General features: G+C 37.6%; 1 protein-coding gene across 5 annotated transcripts in view; it reads right to left on the bottom strand.

Annotated features, from left to right (window-relative positions):
- Nucleotides 1-825: 825 nt before the first annotated feature.
- Nucleotides 826-19,243, bottom strand: part of LOC103719254 (inactive poly [ADP-ribose] polymerase RCD1-like) — a 49,154-nt gene continuing 30,736 nt past the window's right edge. The window contains exons 8-9 of one of the 5 annotated variants that reach the window (XR_003387915.2): nucleotides 19,118-19,192; nucleotides 826-1,439 (exon numbers count right to left, since the gene is read on the bottom strand). The gene's annotated coding sequence lies outside the window, so the exon portion shown is untranslated. Of the gene's footprint in view, nucleotides 1,628-15,220; nucleotides 15,460-19,117; nucleotides 19,193-19,243 lie in introns of those variants that run through there. The other 4 variants (XR_003387917.2, XM_039129363.1, XM_008808402.4 and 1 more) reach the window with 4 other exon arrangements.

The raw sequence follows: 19,243 nt of genomic DNA, 5'->3' as shown, positions 1-19,243 counted from the left end.
TTAGTCCTCTTTTTATTTCATGAGTGTGGTAGGAAAAGTAGTTTGCATATATGCAGGGACTGGTAGTTCATAAATGCATTTAGGTGGTTCTCTTCTTGTTTTTCATTTCTATATTATCACAAAAATATGGCTTCTAGAGGCAGAAAATATTGAGTACACGGTTATTTGTTTTTCCCCATAACTTGCATCAGAATTTTGATTTGCGGCTAATGATCATAGCCTTGAGAATTTTCATAAAAGAATTCTGATTAGAAGTGACTAGTGATAGTCATAGGCTCGAGAATGTCACCTAATGACTAATAGGATGGCCATTTTATGATTTGTTAGCCATGTTCCTCATAAAATGATTACTGGCGAGCTATAAGACGGTGTTAGTAGGCGAGGCAAGCAAATTATACAGCCTAAACATCCAAATGATGGCTCACAGAATTTGAGCCTCCCGTATTTTTTCCTTCAATCTTTAAACTTATCAATCAGTTAATCTTATGAGTTGCATTTTTTTCATATTTTTTATTCATCCAGACCGTGTGAACCAAGTAGACATGGCTCGTCGTTCATGGCTTGTTATTAAGTTGCATTTAAGCTTGTGTTTAGGGTTACTGCAGCTCAACATGGTGCAACCCTAAACAAATTAGGCTAGACCACACTTGATAGCAAATTAAAAAGGGCATCATCGCAGTGTAAATGATCCTACCCACACCTTTTTTTTATTAATTAAAACATACCCCGGACTTAAATATGGTATATCAAACTGCCAAAGCACCACCACACCATAAAAGCTTGTTAAACTATAGAAGAGTACCATGTATATATTTTATAAAAATCTAAAACCAAATCAACCTCTAGTGTAATCGATTCCAAACCACAACCAAAGGTTCTACACAAATCAACCACCAAACAGCGCCAAAAAAAAAAAATACAATAGGAAATAAACACAAAACACCAAAGAAATAAAAGAAACAAAGAAGAGCTCTTCATTATAATTTACAAGCTACAACTCTGAAAAACAATGATCCATATCTCTTGCTAAAACATGCCTGATATCCTTGGCGAAAACATTGGCAAGAAACCATTCGAACAGGGTCATTTGCAAGTGACACCATCTACATGCTGATGCATGCAACTTTAAATGTACTTTGATCTTGACATAATTCTCAAGCTTGATCAACACAGAAGACAAACAGTAGACGACCTGGATTCGCTTATGATTACTATTTTCTTGATGAAGTCATGTACATCTAGTTTTGTTCTTCTAGGCTTCGACTAGAAAATGCCGACATAAATTACATGGTCTTGCTTTTCTGTTGATGCTGATACTCATAAATCTAGCAATCTGATTCAGATGCAGCCCATAGCGAAAAGTGATAATAATAAACGTAGCAACCTGTCTTCCAAGGGGAGCTTCAAATGCCATTTACAGGGTCATTCACACAGCATCACTGCATCAAGAATCCCAAACAAATTCATTATTCATTCACGATTTTGAGATTAACCACTCAATGAATACAATCTGAAGTTGGGGGATCTTTCATTTTTATCTCCTTCAAGAAAAAGGATAGAATACTGACAGCTCTGTGAGACCTTGGCTGGAGACTAGCTCAAAGGTTTTTTCCATTTATTGTAGAAGCTAGAGGAGCAACAAAATAGCAATTAAGAGAATGATACAGAAGTTCATAAAACTATAAGAACTATATAACAACGAGTCCACAATTTTGAGTTCCACAGCACAGCAAGCCAAAGTTGGCAAGCCTCCACCTGCCTGCAATTGAATATCTAATAGAACAGCAAGGTACGCAGCAGTCAAAGAGAAATTGTAGTGTATAGAGTATTGTAACATTAAGCAACCAAAGAGTCAGCACCATTTGGTAGATCAAAGTAGAAAGTATCACTTTATACCAGTCAGGTCCTACCAGCTTAAAGAAGCTTAGGACTATAGGCTTTGTTTTTTGTTCTTTCTTCTCATTCTTCTGATCTCTTGATCAGTGAAGTCCAATATAAGAAGCTAAAGGCAGACACATTATAGCAATATTTTTAACTCAAAGGTGCAAGGCATAAGACATCAATTTATTAAGTGCAGTAAGAACCTAAAAACGGATTTAAGATTTCAACTCAACATTGCAAGGCTTAAGGCCTCAATTTAATCAATACAGTATACATGACAGAACACAATGTATCACCCATTTACCACCCCCTCCCTCTGTCCCTCTATCTTTATTTCATCCTGGGGTGTCTGTGTGTGTCCGCGCACCTGCGCTTGTGGTTTTTTACAAATCTGCCATCCAACAAATTTGAATAAACTAGATAAGCCATTTAGTACCCAATTCTTCAAGGAAATAGTCAAGAAAAGCAACAAGCCCCAAGCAGGATGAAAACAGAAATGAGGAAAAGGAGCACTAAGAGTGGTTTTCGAAGGCACGATGATGGATAGAAGAAACAAGTACGCTCCCTACTCTCTACCCATAATCCCCTCTTCTATCTAATCAACCTTTCCTTCTCTCAGTCTCAAACAGTAATTTAATTTCTTTAAAGAAAATCAGAGGAAACCCTTACTGCTCTGTTTTAATCCAGGGGATTGGAATTTTTTTTCAAATCTGCTGTAGATGATTTTTTTTAGTCCATTTAATCCTACTTTATATAAACCAATCCAATAGCATGTAAGTATTTTAACTGATTCCATTAGTTACAGGTTGGTATCTTAACTGACATAGGAAAAGTCTTTACTTATGAATTTAAGACACAAATGTTTCACACTTTTGGTATTTAAATTAAACAATCTGCCAATAAATGTCCATTATTTTCACTTATAGGCAATTGATCTAATGACCAAGCTCTTCAGCCACATTAATGTCGAGTCTGGATCTGATAAACCATGGAAGGTCTCAGGTCCCATGTTCTGTTAGATGGTCATGCAAAAATTGCAAATAGAAATAGCAGCAAAAACTTGATTAAGGCAACCAATGAGCTGATTTATTTTTTTACGAATGCATATTGTCATAACTTTAAAATAATTCCATTAGTCTACGCCCCTGCAGAGGTCCATGATAGGTTAGCTTAAGCACCAAAACAGACGAACGCAATGCACATACCCAACACAATTGTTTGAACGACCAAACAAAAATAAAACGAACTCCAAAATTTTCAAACCCAAATCATTTTTGGTGTCAATAGGGGAAAGATCAAGACTAGCTGGAGACTTGTATCTTAATAGAAATCTGGTTACATGTATCCTGTGAATTGCAATATTTGTTAAAATTCTCTATATATCCATTTTCCCCTATCCTCTGGCTTATCGATATAAATTTTGTTCACTCAGTTTGATAAAAATGCCATTTTACCATTTCTATTTCTCTCCTCAAAGTTGGAAATTCTCAATCCTTTTTCCTTATTTTATTCCTTCCCCTCCCCTATTCTTTTCTTGACCTATATTCCTATTCTATTTTACTCCTTTCTTTCCCCCGAGGTTTCAATAAAAACGTTGCCCTGTTGTAACAAAACCTTATTCCAATTGTCATTGGCTGTTATAGTTATTTGCTCCAACCTATTTGATTTGGAACTATTTATTATAAAACACTATGACAATGATAATGATTGTTATAACTGCATTATAATGGAAACTAATAGACCACAATAAAGGTTTCAATAGCAGAATTATTATGTCTTAGCAGGCCTCATTGAAATCATTATTGATCATTATAACCGGTTACAACGGCCATTATTTACCCCAACAAATTTGATTTGGAGTTATTATTTTTAAAATTGTGGTTACGAATGGCTATTATAATGACCTGATAATGGAAAATAATAGAAAAATAATGGCGTATCATTTATTCCATCATTACCAACACTCTCTCCAAGTTTCAATAATAACATTATTATGTTACAATGGACGTCACCAAAACTGTTATTGACCACCAAAATGGTCATTATTTGCCCCAAACTAATATGATTTAGATATATTTATATAATAATGGCTACTATAATGGCCATAAAATGACATTGTAATAGAAAATAACAAGCAATAAAAGATTAAAAAAATCATTAGTGTCCATGAATTTTCATTCAATCAAAATGTATTTCTTTTCCTTGGGGTACAAACTATTGTGAAGAAAAATTGTCAAAAAAAGATTAAATTTTAAAATTATTTTATTTCATGAAGAAATAAATGTCAAATAATTGCACTGTTCTTGTTAAATAATAGTTGTTATAAGGGGACAACAGACAAATAATAGCCATGATTTAAAAACCAACTATTAATATGCATACTTCAAAAATCATTATTAACATTATAACGACCGTTATTTTTAACCATGACTTCCCTTCTCTTTTCTTTCTAACCTTCCTTAGCCCTACCACTAAAGCCCTTCTACACCAATCCCTTTCAGTCGCATGGCATGCCAGCTGTGATGGGCCTTCTCTGGTAACAAGATTGGGCCCCATAGCATTACTTGGGGCAGTTTTAGATTGTATTGGATGCAAGATACGTCGTACCGGTATCAGTACGGCGTACCGATCGCCTACCGGACCGATACGATTCCATTTCGGACCGGTTTGAAGCAGTATTGAACCGGAAAGCGGACGCGCGGAACAGACGCACGGGTGGATGCGTGAGGCACACACGAAGTTTTATGCCACAGAGTGGCAGCGCCCGGGCGAGCTCCCCATTGCGCGGGGAACCGCGTGCGGGCGCGGTTCCAAGAGCGCCCACACGAGCATGCTGCCCCCCACGCATAGGTCTGGTTCGCACAAGTATCAGGCTTGTACCGCTCGGTTCCAGCCTTCTTGAGGCCGGAACCATTTTCCACGCTTGGACCGGACCGGTCCAGTATGGGCTGAACCGGCCCGTACAACATACCATGATTGGATGTGAACCCTCTTATTATAGTTAGGTTTGGGTTGGAGCCCTGCTGTAGGGATTTTTTTTTTGTTGGTCTAGGTTGGGATAGATTGTTTGAGCCTTCAGCCTAAAATCAAATCTGACTTGACTTCAAGCCAGGTCAGGCTGTCTAATCCTTCAAATTGCAACCAGGCCTACTTGAATTTCAACAAAAACCAACCCATGTTAGCACAGCCGCCCAATCGTCGGTCCACTTAACTTCATTTGAGATGCATGTTATGCACACATTATAATGACTGTACATGGTGTTACCACCCCCACCCCGCACCCAAAAAAAAAGACCAATTATTGCTTGCTTAAGGAACTTAAAAGAAAAAAAAGAAAGATATTTTTCTGAAATAACATACTAACTGTTGGGTTCATCATTAATTTTTTCCTCCATCTTTTCCCGAGATAAAGTTCCTTTAGAATGACCTAGTACGCACACTTACCGTTCCCCAAAAAGGGAAGAAACACCAGTTCGAAAGACGCATTTTATACTGTCATGTGATTCATAACATTTTTTTGAAATTTATAAAACATTCAGCACAATGGATTTTTTTCTGTACCTTATTTCAGGTTTACCAAGTAGTTTGTGATGCTTGTCAAACCTCATTACTGATTTTCTCTAAAGCATTACTATGCAAAGCCCCTTCTAAATCTCATAACAGGATAGCTTCTAATTTGTGCTCAAGTTTCCTCTTTCCAAAGAAGGTCCTAATCACCATAGTTCAGTGTTTTATAGTACTTGACAAAATGCTCAACACAATGCCAGTGGATTTAAGAAAAAGAAATTGCAGCAATGATTCGTTATGAAATTATAGAAATCATGGCTCAGAGAGACCTAGGATATGATGATAGAATTTTGCAAGCAAATTATGAGTTTCCAAGGTTTAGGTGACATGGTTACAAAGTTTAAAATGAATTTCAGTGTTCAATATGCATTTAAATTTTATATTCTTTACATATGAAATAAGCTCTAAATATTATTTCACATTGAAGAAAAAAAATAAAAGGACAACTATAGAGATAGGAACCAAATTTGAAAAAAAAATGTATATATATATATACACACATATATATATATACACATATATATATATATACACATATATATATATACACATATATATATACACACATATCATAACAAAGTAAAACTATCTAGCATGTCAGAACCTTTAATAGAAACTCTTATGTAGTACCAAAAATTATAGCAAAATGATTGATTTTTCAGACATAAAGGATATAAAAGAAAACCATCCAGGAGCAATTACAGAGATGAAGCATCGATGCAAATCCAAAAATCTATATACTGTTACCGAAGTCAATGTAGCTTGTCCAAACCTTTTACCAAAAAAAATGCACCAGAAATAAATGTAAGCAAGTTAGTTGATGTTTCGCATGCAAAGGATATAAAGAATACTTGGTTAGGAGTAGGATATGGAGATGGAACTTGACGACAATAATCGGTTATATATATGTATGTATGTATGTGTATCTATATACACACACATAAACATGCGTATACAAGTCTAGAATTTTTCTTTTTACATAGCAAACAAGATATAAATTCTCAAAACTAGGACCCATACCAATAGGGTGCCTTCCAGTATGGCACCAGTAAGTGCTGTCAGAATGTTAGTTGAAGCAAAGCAGCCAGCCCCAATTGGGTTTGTTGTTAATGCTTTCTTCTCCTTTTTCCTTTTCTGGGATACTAGTACCAAAGGCATTCCAGGTATTGTTCTACTTCACTACAGTCTGTACGAATGGCTAGAGACCAGTACTTTATCCTTGGCAGCAAGGATAACATGACCCAAAGCATGTGACTTGCAGAATAAAAGTTGGAAAGCAAGCATAAAGCCTTCATTAAGAATAACCTATATCACTTACATCTAAATGAACTTCTCTTTCTCAAACATCAAGATTTTGATAAAGGAGGATCGAGAATCCAAGCAGCATGCCACTTCATGAGTCAACAAGCTGATTGGTCAAAAGACAGACAAAGAGTGTCCTAGCAAGATAGTTATGTCAGAATAATAGTGAGAAAGAGCCTACATGATGAAGCAGGAATCAAACACAACATAGGCAACGAGCTAATATACAACAAAAGGCAGGCATCTGGTGTGAAACCAAGCAAAATAGCAAAGCGAGAAAAACCAAAAACAAGAATAAAAAAAAAATGGTGTTTGAACAAAAGCTTGTGCAAAATTAGGTGGATTATTCCAAGGCTCATTGGCCAAAGCCCACAAAATAGCATTGTAATCCTAAAAGCAGGGCAGAGCTATCAGAACTAATCATCTGATACAGCACAAAGTGCAACCAACGGGTACTATGACCAACTAGACCATGCCAAGCACCGAAGAAGTCAGCACATTTATGAGCAGAAACTACAAATAAAAAATTTGATTTATTTCAAACATTTTCAGCAGATTTTCTTATAAATTTTCTATTAGGGATGGTATCAACTTTTAGTCATGTTTCCATATTTATAATAGAATAATTCTAGCATATTTTCTTATTGTCGGATCCTATTGGGTTTAATGCCCGAATTAGGGTTAAGGTGTCATGTTCCATAAATATGCATGTAATACATTGTAAGGGACAACCTTTGAGATCTTAATAAATTTCTTTTCAAGAGAATTTCTTTCACCAAGTGAAAAATTCTTCAATTCAGTTTTCTTCTATTTGCATGTTGATCTTCAAAGCATAACCTCGTTGATCAAATCGCCCCTTCTTCCTTTTCCTATTGCATCATCACCAATAATCATTGAAGCCCTCATGGCTGGGGAGACATGCTAAGAAAGGCATGGAATCGTACCACCAACCTTCCCAAATTAATTTGGGGAGGAACATATACTAAAGAGGTAAGAAAGCGAAAGAAATTCCAGCTGGCAATCATGGTGAATTCAAATATTCGAATCATCAGTGTTTGGCATCCATTTTGTGCCGTTCCAGACAAGCCAAACTGGTTTTCCAAAACTCAATTCACTCAGCAATTGCTGTCCAAAAAACAGTCATCTTATTTTGACATGATCCATCGGAACTTTCCATGATGGCAAAGCATACACAAATCAAATCCAACAACTGGGCTAATCAACAGAGGCTCCAGTGATCATCAAAAGTGATTAAAAGGAGAGGGCTGACAGGAGGGTCTGGAGCAAACTCGGTAGACCAAGGGTGAGCGTTCGGGACCTCCGTGAGTTGATAGCAAGAGCTCCGACACGACAGATAGAGGGAACGTGGATCTGGCAACTGTGGATCCACCCTCGGGTTGCCTTGTTCATTTGGAAGGTGGCCTGGGGGTGCCTACCGACCGGAGGTGTGCTGGCGAGCAGAGGGTTGAAGGTTTCCCCCACCTGTGGGGCCTACCCAGCGACGGAGGAGACCATTTGCCATGCCCTCTTCTATTGTCCGCGTGCAACACAAGTTTGGCCGTGCGCGGGGCTTGGCCTCGACGTCGGATGAGGCAGGTCATCAAGGGAGGTTTTTGCTCTTGCGGCTATCTGCGAGGAGGCCTGACACGGTGGAGTGGGGGGGCCGGTGTGCCTATTTGGCCCACCATACTTGGCTAGATAGGAACGCCCGGATCTTCGAGGACAAGTGGCTACATCCGAGGCTGGTGGCGGCCAGCCTTGCTCCATGCGTCGGAGTTCATCAGCAATGCACTATCTAATTCCCCTGAGACAGCTAGGGACATCTGGGTCTCTCATCCAGCTAAGTCAACGATCAGGTTTGTCTATGTTTCCTGTAAGCCCCCATCCCCTTGCTTTCTCAAGATAAATTTTGATGGCAGTGCTGCTGAACGAGGCAAGAGGGGTGTGGGCTTTATCATTAGGGATCACCACTCCAGATTTGTGATGGTTGGCGGTCAATGGATCTTCGACACCTCTACTATTGGAGCGGAGCTGCGGGCAGCGTAGGATGGGCTCTCCTTCGTGAGGCGCACTCTGGGTGCGGAGTACATTCTTATGGAGGGTGACTCGACTGCGGTGATAAAGGAAATCTGCGGGCGACCCTCCGAGTCGGATGGGTAGTCCCTGCTCTGTGACATTCGGATTCGGCGGATGGCAGGGGACTATGGCTCCTTTAGGGCCACGCATATGTATCGGAAGGCCAACACAGCTGCTAACTAAGTAGCCTCTTACACGGCGCAGCACTCAGAAAATTTTCTTTAGAGGGACCAGGCGGATGTTCCCTACTCGCTTAGCCAGCTTCTTTTTTCTGATTTCTTGGTTGAACTCATTTACGTTTGGTTTGAGGAGCCGATGTACCAAAAAAAAAAAGGGGTTGTTTTGGATTGGGTCAACTTTGAAACCCTTACAATAATTACAAAAAAAAGCTTGAAAAGCAAGCCATAGGACAGTAGAAGATACATACAAGTATTATATCCACCATTGTGGTCAATATACCATAACACAACCTAGATGTAACACACAACTCATACCTATATATGCACCATAACAAGCACTATGAAGACCACAACAAAATTATGATCAAACTATCCTATCATGTAAGGTTAGAAACAAACAAGAATAACTTGGGAGAAAATATCACTCAATTAATCGTAGTTTATAGGATGCTATGACCCACCAGGATATTATTACTAACGCTGGTCATTTAGCAAGATTTTTCAAGCTACAAGTCAGCAAATAGGGGCCAGATGTCAGAAAGAGTGGTGAATACCATCTTGTCCATCAAAAGAAAAAAAGAAAGTATGCATGGTCAAGCCAATAGTAAAGTTCATATCCACAGACTTCTGAAGACAAATGCATGTTTCATACTGTTAGCATACACTCATAAAAGAAAAGTTACATCATTTTGATATCAGAGTGGGACAACTAGTAGTCACTACTGTTAGCGAGATCAATAAATTTGACCCCTATTTCTGGATGCAGCTTTCAAAATCCTTCTTGAGCATCTTATAGGTCCAAAGCCCTTGTCAGCACAAGCTGTTTAGATTCTTTTCTGATAACAACCATTATTTGGTTGGTTTCACTTTTTGTTTGTCTGTTCCATACAAATTATCTTTTACTGTTTTTCCTTCATTGAACAGTAGCACATTATCCTAATTAACAATTCTAGTTCCATCTTTCACAATTTTATGATGCATCCACCTTAATATTCTCATCACTCAATGGGTATCTTTTCCTGCCAACCACATTTGTTGCCCAACATTCTGGATATGTGACTGAGTGGATATGTAACCAAGTCCCATTTATGAAATTAAACAAGTTTTGTCTGCCTCTAAAACATTCCACCACTCTTCTACAATAAAGGCAAGAAAAAGAAAAAGAAATATAACTCCATGATCTCAGAAATGAAATTATTGGGTCTCAATTTGAGTCTCATTCACATCAATCTATGAACTTCATTTTTGTTTGACATTTTTTTTCTCCAGCAGTATCTTATTGTCTTACACCGTAATCCAATCCTAGATATAGACAATACCCAGAAAAAAACATAGCCATGTCAACAACGTAAGCATATAGAGAACAAGGTTCTTGATTACAATTAGTACTTCTTCAAAACTATTTATCAGTATCTGCTTCTAAGTATGCATCAACAATATCTGAGTTCACCCAATCACCTAACCTACCTTAACGCTGCTCAAATCACTGCTTGCAGCACTTAATCATATGCTTTTGGGGCTCCTCTAAAAATCCCCCCCAAGCACTGGAATAGAAAAAGGACTTCATTATTTGACCCCTCTTGCATAAAGCTAAAGTGATTATCAGCTTCCTGTCAAGATCCTTAGTTCACAACCCTCGCACAATCTCGTGGCATAGTTCAGAAGTATATTTTCCAACATAATAGATTCATCTGCACCATGGTGTTAAGTTTTATATCAAATTAAAACAATTGAAATGGTTTGATTTCATCTGAACCAATCCAAAACCCACCATCTTTTAGGACTTTTGGATGACCAGTCTTCTTCTAAATTCAGCAGAGTTAAATGGATCAAATTTGATATGCACGTGTATAATTAGTTAAAAGTTGAAAACAAGACGTATCATGGGTACACATTAAGCCCCTTTGACCCATCTCCATCAACATCCGAGCATTTTACGATCAAAATCAGAATGTATCTCAGTTTGACTCCCTTGCTCATAATTTGTTACTCAATGATGAAAAGAATCCCTATACATATAGTCATCTCATCATACATCAAGCAGAATTCGATTCAAAGCATCACAGCTTGCCATCTTTATTTTGATGCAATAAGTTCCCGAGTCCGTGTAAAGTTTTGATTGGCTTAAACTGCAATGAACAAATAAGGAAATGGCTCGTAAACTTTCATGACATATTTCCCTTTCTAGCTTGAAGTCTTAGAAAAGACTTTAGAACAATTTCTTAAATATTTGATGCAGGTTAAGTACTTTTTAGTTGGGCCCAATGGTCTAACTTATGGTTGCCAAGACCTTGATCCGAAAAGGGTTTGAAATCCATAGTTGCACCAAGAACTGTAGCACCAATCCTACACACTTTTCATTTTTCATCATACTTCGACAGCTGTGAGCAGAGCGTCGAAAAGCGAAGCAAGCCACGCTAGCATGCTACTCTTCCTTTATGAGCAAGACTCTATCCAGATCTACTGTCTCTTGTCAGCTACTCTTGCTTCGTCCCTGCCACTGCAATCGAAACCGCCTCTACTCTTCCCAAGTTAACTCTAGTCTATCGTTACGAGTCCAGCATAAATACCCTTAGCTTCTAGCAAAAAATGAGCTATCCATTTCATGAATTTTTGAGGTCTCAAAAAAAGGGCTTTTTTGTAACATGCTATGGTCTCAACACCCTTACAAGGTTTCACATGCTCTAAGCCCGAGCGGCGCACAGTTAGAAATATTGGCCACAATCTGAGAGGTAACACCCATCGTACCCAATTACCTATGAGCGGTCATCCGTCTTGCAGCCGCCCGAAGAGGAACTGCAGTGATCTTGAATAGAGATACTACAATGATAGATAGAATCCCCATAAAAATATCACTAGGTCAGGAACCACTTCATGGCTAGTCTAATGAAAGATTGAGTCTTCTGAATTATTTGCCTCAAAATCTGTGATGCTCTAGCACTAGTAGAATGACCCAAGCCATAAAATTGCTTGGTAATTTTCAATGTTGTTCACTAAAGTAGGTTCTGGCTATGTTTACTAAGTCATTTCCCTCAAAGGAGTTTGGCCTGGCATCTCATTCTTCAGCCCGAGCATTGTTGATGACCAAAAACCGATGATTCCTTCGTTCTAATTTGTTGCACTCCTCTTTTGGCTTGGTAACAATATTGCGATCAGGTTTCCAACAGTCGAAGGATGTCAAATAGACTCAGTAGATGATCACATTTTTGTATGCTCATTATGGTTTGTCTTAAATATACAACCAATACTCTCTTCTTTGATGCACTTCAAAGTTGTACATGCATATGCATGTGCGAAACCCCCAAAAATATTTTAATATATTCTTTAAAATAACTAACTTCATTAAATTTAATCAAATCGACCAATTAGTTGTATCAATAAATGGTAAAATTAATATGGGCATAATGTAAATCAATTTTGGTTTATTTTTGTAATGTCATGTCATATGAGAAACACCTAAACAAGATTATAATATCGTAAACAACAAGTATAATAATGTGGAAATAATGGTCTTAGATGGGAGGAAATTTTTAAAGAAGGTAAATGTTTACAAATATTCTCTTCTCTATGTTTATTACTTTTATAAAAACTACACAAGGTCTTGAAAATCTTATCCATAGTTTATGAAATCGCCGAGCTGGGATACATTCACTAATTTATGTCATGGCATCTCAAATGGCATGGTGATCATGTGACTAAAAACTTCAAGGTCAATCATGGGATGTCATTTGCTTCTTGGAGTTAGTCTTGTGGCAGAACAGCAATTAAGGTCGTGCAGGAAGAAAGCAAAAGCACGGGGTACATGGTGAACATACTGGAGATCAGTTCTAACTGCTTCACCACTTTGGTTGCTCACCAAGAGCAACGATTAAGGGAATAGTTACAGCTGCCGGCTGGGTATTAAAGGAAAATTTTTATTTTGCCTTTGCCTCTATGAGAAATTCTAAGTTCTTGTTTTCACCATAGATTATTGATCAACCAGACCAATTTTGCATGCTTATTGATCTCTTTCGAAAAGCTCTTACATGAAATATGGCACTACTAATGCCAAAGATCTTCAGTACATGATAGAATATAAGGGGAATGTCAAGAAAGAAATAGTAAGGGAGAAGGGCGAAGATGTCTCTATTACTATTAAGACGCACGAACCAAGCCAAAGATGTTAAGCTTAAGACCCCAAGGTCAAGGATGTGCTATGAGAACTCTTGATATTACAAATAGTTGCACCGGATATGGCTTCCAGTTAGAATTTGAGGATCTAACATTGTGATAGTTCCCCACTTTGAAAAAGGGATGATCCTCTGGAAGATGCATACAGAGTACGCGATGTCATTGCCTCTGTAAGAGTGCTTTTTTATAGATGCCGATTAAATGGTTTCCTTGGATGACATCAGAAAGAAAGAAGAAAATGAAGTCAACAATCCATGTTAAAGTACAACAGACCTGAGTTATAGCTGGAGAAGTGATAGCAGCCACTATAGCAGCCATAATCATCAACATCACTCTATGAAATCATTCAATCACGAATAGTTTGATTAGCTGGAGAATGCTCAATATCATGTGCCTTCATCTATTCCATGATTGCTTGATCTGTCACCACAAGCATGTGGATGGGATCTTTAATATTTTGAGCTATAGTCTTCTCAGCATGAATTGGTTCAAGTAATGGCTCATTGATTGGACTGGAGAAGCTTCTGCCCCAACTGATGCAGAAGGGATCACGATTGATTGATCCACGAATCAAAAAGATTTCAATGCCTTAACACATGTTAAAAAAAAAGAAAATTACTGTAGAAGAAAATAGTAAAAATGAAAAGGTGATAGGAACACCCAATGATAAAAGTGAAATCTACCTTGGAACATTTCTATGGCAAGGAAGAAACCTCGGAAGGGGAAGACAAACTTACCACTTTTCCCTAAATTTTTAGTGATAGAAGCTGAACAATCATCTCATTGATGTCCAGATGAACAGCTAAAGAAGAAATTTTTAACAACCTAGGAAGATGATGCTTCTTCCTCATTGCTTCTTTATAATTTGTGGGAATTACCAGGTGGTCAAGCTACTTTAAGATTAATTTAGGAGGCTAAGGTGCAAAGTTGTGACCTTCAACCCCAATATATGGGACTCAACCAGCATATGTAGGTGACCGTAAGGCAAGAGATATACGTGATGAGGTTGCAAATGTTTCCACCAATGTTCTAGGCTTAGATGCCGGATTCTCCATTCAAGATGGTGGTTCCCTTGGACAATTGAGGGCTGGGCATTAATCTTGATGGAGGCGAATCATCATTAGAGAAAGAAGGTTAACGCAAAATCAACTTTTTCCTACTGCTGTCAAGGTCCACTCAAGCCGTGTCAGTTCTTAAGGCTACTCACTGATAGCAGCCCCAAAAAGAGCAATGGAAGATTGTGCCTAGGCATGAAAATTTAGTTTTATATATAAGCTACCTAATAAATTAATGATAGTACCAATATTTCTCAAAATTTAGTTCCTACTGTTGGTTGACTATTGAATATGATCAACTAAGAAGAATTTGAATGAGCCTTTCTTGGCCAGATGAGTGCCAATTGTGTTAAGTGTTAACCCTCTTCACCATAGGACCAATGGATTCTTAACTAGGAAGAAAAGAGTACAGAAAAAGAACAACATTGAAATGGACAAAATGAAGTAGTGTCCTAACTTGGAGATATGCCTACATGAATGGCTCTTCACCTCAGGTCGACCAAGGAATATTGCAATTGACGAAAAATGTGATTGCTTTCCCTAAACCAAATTTTAGGCCGAATTGCTAAGAAAGTTAAGATTAGAACCCACATTTACTATTAGAATGGGCATTAATCCCATAGTGCAAGCCAAAGGCACTAATGAAATTTGTCCATGACTTATATTTTCAAAGCTGCAGAAATTGGAACTCCTCCATTGGTCACCTAAGCTCCCGCAGGTCAACTGCTGCTGCTACTACCTCCAATCCCTTGGACTTGAGTTCAAGTGGAGAACCAAGTTGGATGTAACTTAAAAGTTGAAACCAAAAGTAAGGTAGAAAAGATGGTTATCACAATCATTCCGAAGCCTTAGAACATCATGAGATTGGAACTGCACAATTTCTAAAGTAGAATGCATGGTCGTACGTGAGAAAAGAGTCCTAAAGCATCCAGAGATCATTCTCCCTGACATAAGTTCTAGAAAATAAGCAAAGAGCCATGCCTGGAGAAGATAGACTGGTCCGCCAATATTGATAATAAACTTGTCATCGACCATCTAATGTAGAGCATGATAAAGATAGGCTAGCAGAACGGTGCTATAGCAAGGCATCGCGCAACTTTCAAGGTATTGGTGATGTTGACCAACCCTTTAATCACCAATAGTGACTAGCATCCAACACTCTTTAATCATAGTAAGATGAAGAAGCAATGCTCTTAGCCAATAACATCACCTTCACTCTTCCATTTGACCTGTAGAAAGATGGCCAAGAGAAAGGTTGTTAGGAACTCTAAAATCAAAAAACCCTGTCATTTCTTTGATTTGTAAGTGGCCTTCTGCACCACGACCTAGAAATCCCATGAGGGTGGACATGAGAATAGCCATGAGGAATAAGTCCACAAGGAAAATGGAAGGCATTGATGGAGGATGACCAAAAACAAATAGCAGTACTACAGATATCTTGATCTAGGGTATCTTGTACCTTGAAAGCTGAATAAATTCAAAAAATCTAGCATTTTACCAAGCTCCACCTTTAGCCTCCATACACTTGATCCATTCTTCCTAATAACTGGAACAATAAGGCAAAGCAGAAAGCTTTTGGTCTCAGCTAGTCCACTCAAGAGAATCCTTCTGTGCCAAGAGCAATTCACGTCCATAGAGTAGATAAGTTGCCTAGGCCAATTATGGGATAAACCTTCTAAGGAAAAGACCACAATGTGTTTGACCCTATAAACAAAAGAGGCTGAAGTCAAGGGATTGCATGAATTCATCTTACTTCAACATTGTTACAGCGAGTAACCATGTTTATAACAGAAGATTGAGAGAGGACTGGACAATAGAACTCAAGTTCAAGGTATCTAGGGTTTTTAGATTGAGGATGGGTTAGACACATTGAAGATGAAGATAAAGGGTAAAGGCAAAAAAAGAGTGTGCATAAAGCAGAGTTCGAACAACATTAGAACTATCATTATGAATATTTCAAAATATCCTATTGAAACCCAACAAAATTATTTGGAAAGAAACATGGCGGTGTTGGCTAACTATAGCAATTAAACAATTCCAATGACTATATTGGTTTTAGACAATCGAAAGTTCACCAATATAAATATCCAAAGAGGGGGGCATATGTTTACCCTTACAGTTAGAACAAAAAGAAATAAGGCCACATGTCAAATGATAATTGTGATCATATCAGTATAAACTTCGACGTCGGCTACTGGATGTCATGTGCTTCTTAAAGTTGCTCATTTGATAGAATAATGGTTAAGGTCATCTGCAAAGAAGGCATGGAGCACGAGTTGAACTTCAAGGAGTTTAGCACTACTAACTAATTCACCATAGCAAGTATTACTCGAGAGCAACTGCTTATAAGGAATGGTTACTGCAGTGAATTAGGTAAAAAAGGAAAGTTTTGAAGGAAGACAATCTCTCTTGCACATACTTTCAGAGCCATAGAGCAACTGCCAACATCAAGCATCATCTAAATGAAACCCATGTACCTTAGGATTTGGACTTGTCCTGATGGAAAGGTCTAACCTGCCCCAAAGCTTGTAGATAGACTAACGAATCTCAAACTCTGTACTTGTGTGTCAAATAGTTTGTCAATTCAATTAGGTTCAATCTCTTGAGGTTTATTACCCTAATCTTGTGTTCTGATTTTATTTTGCCTCTGGCTTCCACTAGAAAAGATAGTCCTGTTTGAGGCAACAAACATATATCACTTGATGAACTATTCACATCTCAATCGACCAGATCAATTGGCATTCCTCTCGACCTATCCTAGCAACCTATCAACCTACATTTCTGTTTCTCAAGAAGCTCAAGAACTTTCTTTATCTATATACAAATTTTTAAACATGTTAGCCTTTACATTTTAATAACTAATATGCATACAACTTATTACATATAATGAAATGCAACAAAAAAGGTAATAGATTAGTAATAAATTTCAAAAATTACTTTCTTAACATTACTTTCTTCTTAAAAATAATCCTAAATTGAATGGTTTTTAGACATGGTGCAAGTGTGCAAAGTGCCTTGAACGAGGCGATCAACAGCAGAGTTGAAATATAATAATTTGACTACAAAATCTTCAAAAGTTCTCTAAAGCTGAAGTAATAAAGAAATGCAGCTTAGAAAGCAAATCTAAACAGTTCGACTCATCAACAGATCATAATATGTTGATTCCACTCACTATATCATTGATCATTCGTAATAAATAGTTCAGCAATTTTTGATACTACTTGACACAAACATTTCATCTCAATGAAATGGGTTATCAACCAGAGCAATTCATATTAGCATTCATCCTAGCTTTATTTTTTTCTTAAATATTTGAGCAAGAAATTACGCAATTTCACCTTCTCAGCGTTACAAATTTCAATCAACAAATATATAGTGCCATAATGGAGACCCACTATCTCAATACACAAGTACACTATGCATGCAAGAGGCCATGTGTTTTTTAAAGCAGCTTTCAGATTGGAATCGTTGACGCTCTCGGTGAGGAAACCATTATTCACTTGTTTCAAATATGCACCAAGTAGAGGCAATTAGTGTATGTTATTAGCAAATGCAAATGCTACTATGTGCCTTGAGATAGGATGAAACTTAAGATGGAACATTAGAAACGATTCAAAAGTTTTTAAATTTAGCCAGAATCCAAAATAGGAACATGATACAACTTCATAGCGATTATTTGTGGACCGAGAAGTTGGGGCATAGTTGAAATTGTGAGCAAGTGCTATGCAGAGAAATTTCTGCTACCTTGGATGGAGACAGAAAGGGATGTCCATAATATGTTCAAAGCAGGATGGTTATAGCAAAGAGATGACCAAGCATTAAAAAACAAATTGGAAATAAAAGAAATAGTGATCCATAGATTTGTTGTTAGAATAAAAAGAGTCTAAATGCATAAGATAAGCTTAAAAAGAAATAAAGATGCAAAGGTAAATGTTTGTTAAAATCAGGACTTCAGGAGTGATTCACCTAAAATTAAGTACTTCAAAGGAGGCTTAGAATTAGACCAAAGAAACAAGGGAAACAGAGATATGGACTTTATATGGATGGGATCTCATAGTTGAAGGGTAAGAAGATCACAGTAGTGGTGGTTAAACAAACTCCAAAGGCTCGTCCTTAGATAAGAGTCAAATTACAATTGACCTATATCTGCTTGATAACAACATCAATTATTTGTGTTGCAACTTTTTCAGACTTCTTCGTAGAAGCGCAACAGAACTTAATCTGACTCAACCTTCGATAATAATCTACTAAATGTTGCTAACTCAAAATCAGTTCAAACCAATGTTGGTATAAACATGATGTCCGTAGGGTCATAGCATGAAGTGCCACTATTATGTCCACGATATCCAATTTCCAGAGTGCCTCAAAAGACTGCAAAAAGTCAAAAACCCCATTCTTCCATAGTTCACATCATTGACCTTGGGTCATAGTACTTTGGAAGGCACTCCAAAAATCACAAAGATGAAAAGGAAGTGAGAAAGTACTTCCCATTCTAAGTAAAACAACAAGTTCAAAAAAAAAAAATGATAAACGTTGACAGCACATGATATTTTACTTCTAGACTGTGTAAGAGAGGAATAAGTTATAATCTTTTCACATACACATGTATCACACACAGAAGAAAAGGAAGACTAACGATACCAGTTAGTAATATTGTCATTGCACTTTGCGTCAAACAATGACTAAACCTGAGATAAGGTAGACAAGCATGAGATGCCACATAAATCACAACGAAATGACAAAATGGCAACTCAGTTGATATTGGACCAAGAAATACCGAATGACTGAGGGAAAGCATAAGATTAAGATATCCATGGCATCCTGAATAGGCTTGATGAGCTCAATGAAAGAAACAAGGAGCACAGAAAACATTACACCAATGCACACCTAAAACCACGAGCCTACATATAGAGGTGAAGTGAGCTGTGCCTGGTCATCTCCCATAATACAAAGTAGAAGAACCTGGAATGATTGATAGTGGTGCATAAAAATTGCATTAAATGCTTGCTGATA

The sequence above is a fragment of the Phoenix dactylifera genome, chromosome 8, assembly GCF_009389715.1.
Source record: "Phoenix dactylifera cultivar Barhee BC4 chromosome 8, palm_55x_up_171113_PBpolish2nd_filt_p, whole genome shotgun sequence".
Taxonomy (NCBI): domain Eukaryota; kingdom Viridiplantae; phylum Streptophyta; class Magnoliopsida; order Arecales; family Arecaceae; genus Phoenix; species Phoenix dactylifera.
The sequence above is the reverse complement of the archived record's forward strand: the minus strand, read 5'-3'. Positions and strand labels throughout refer to the sequence as shown.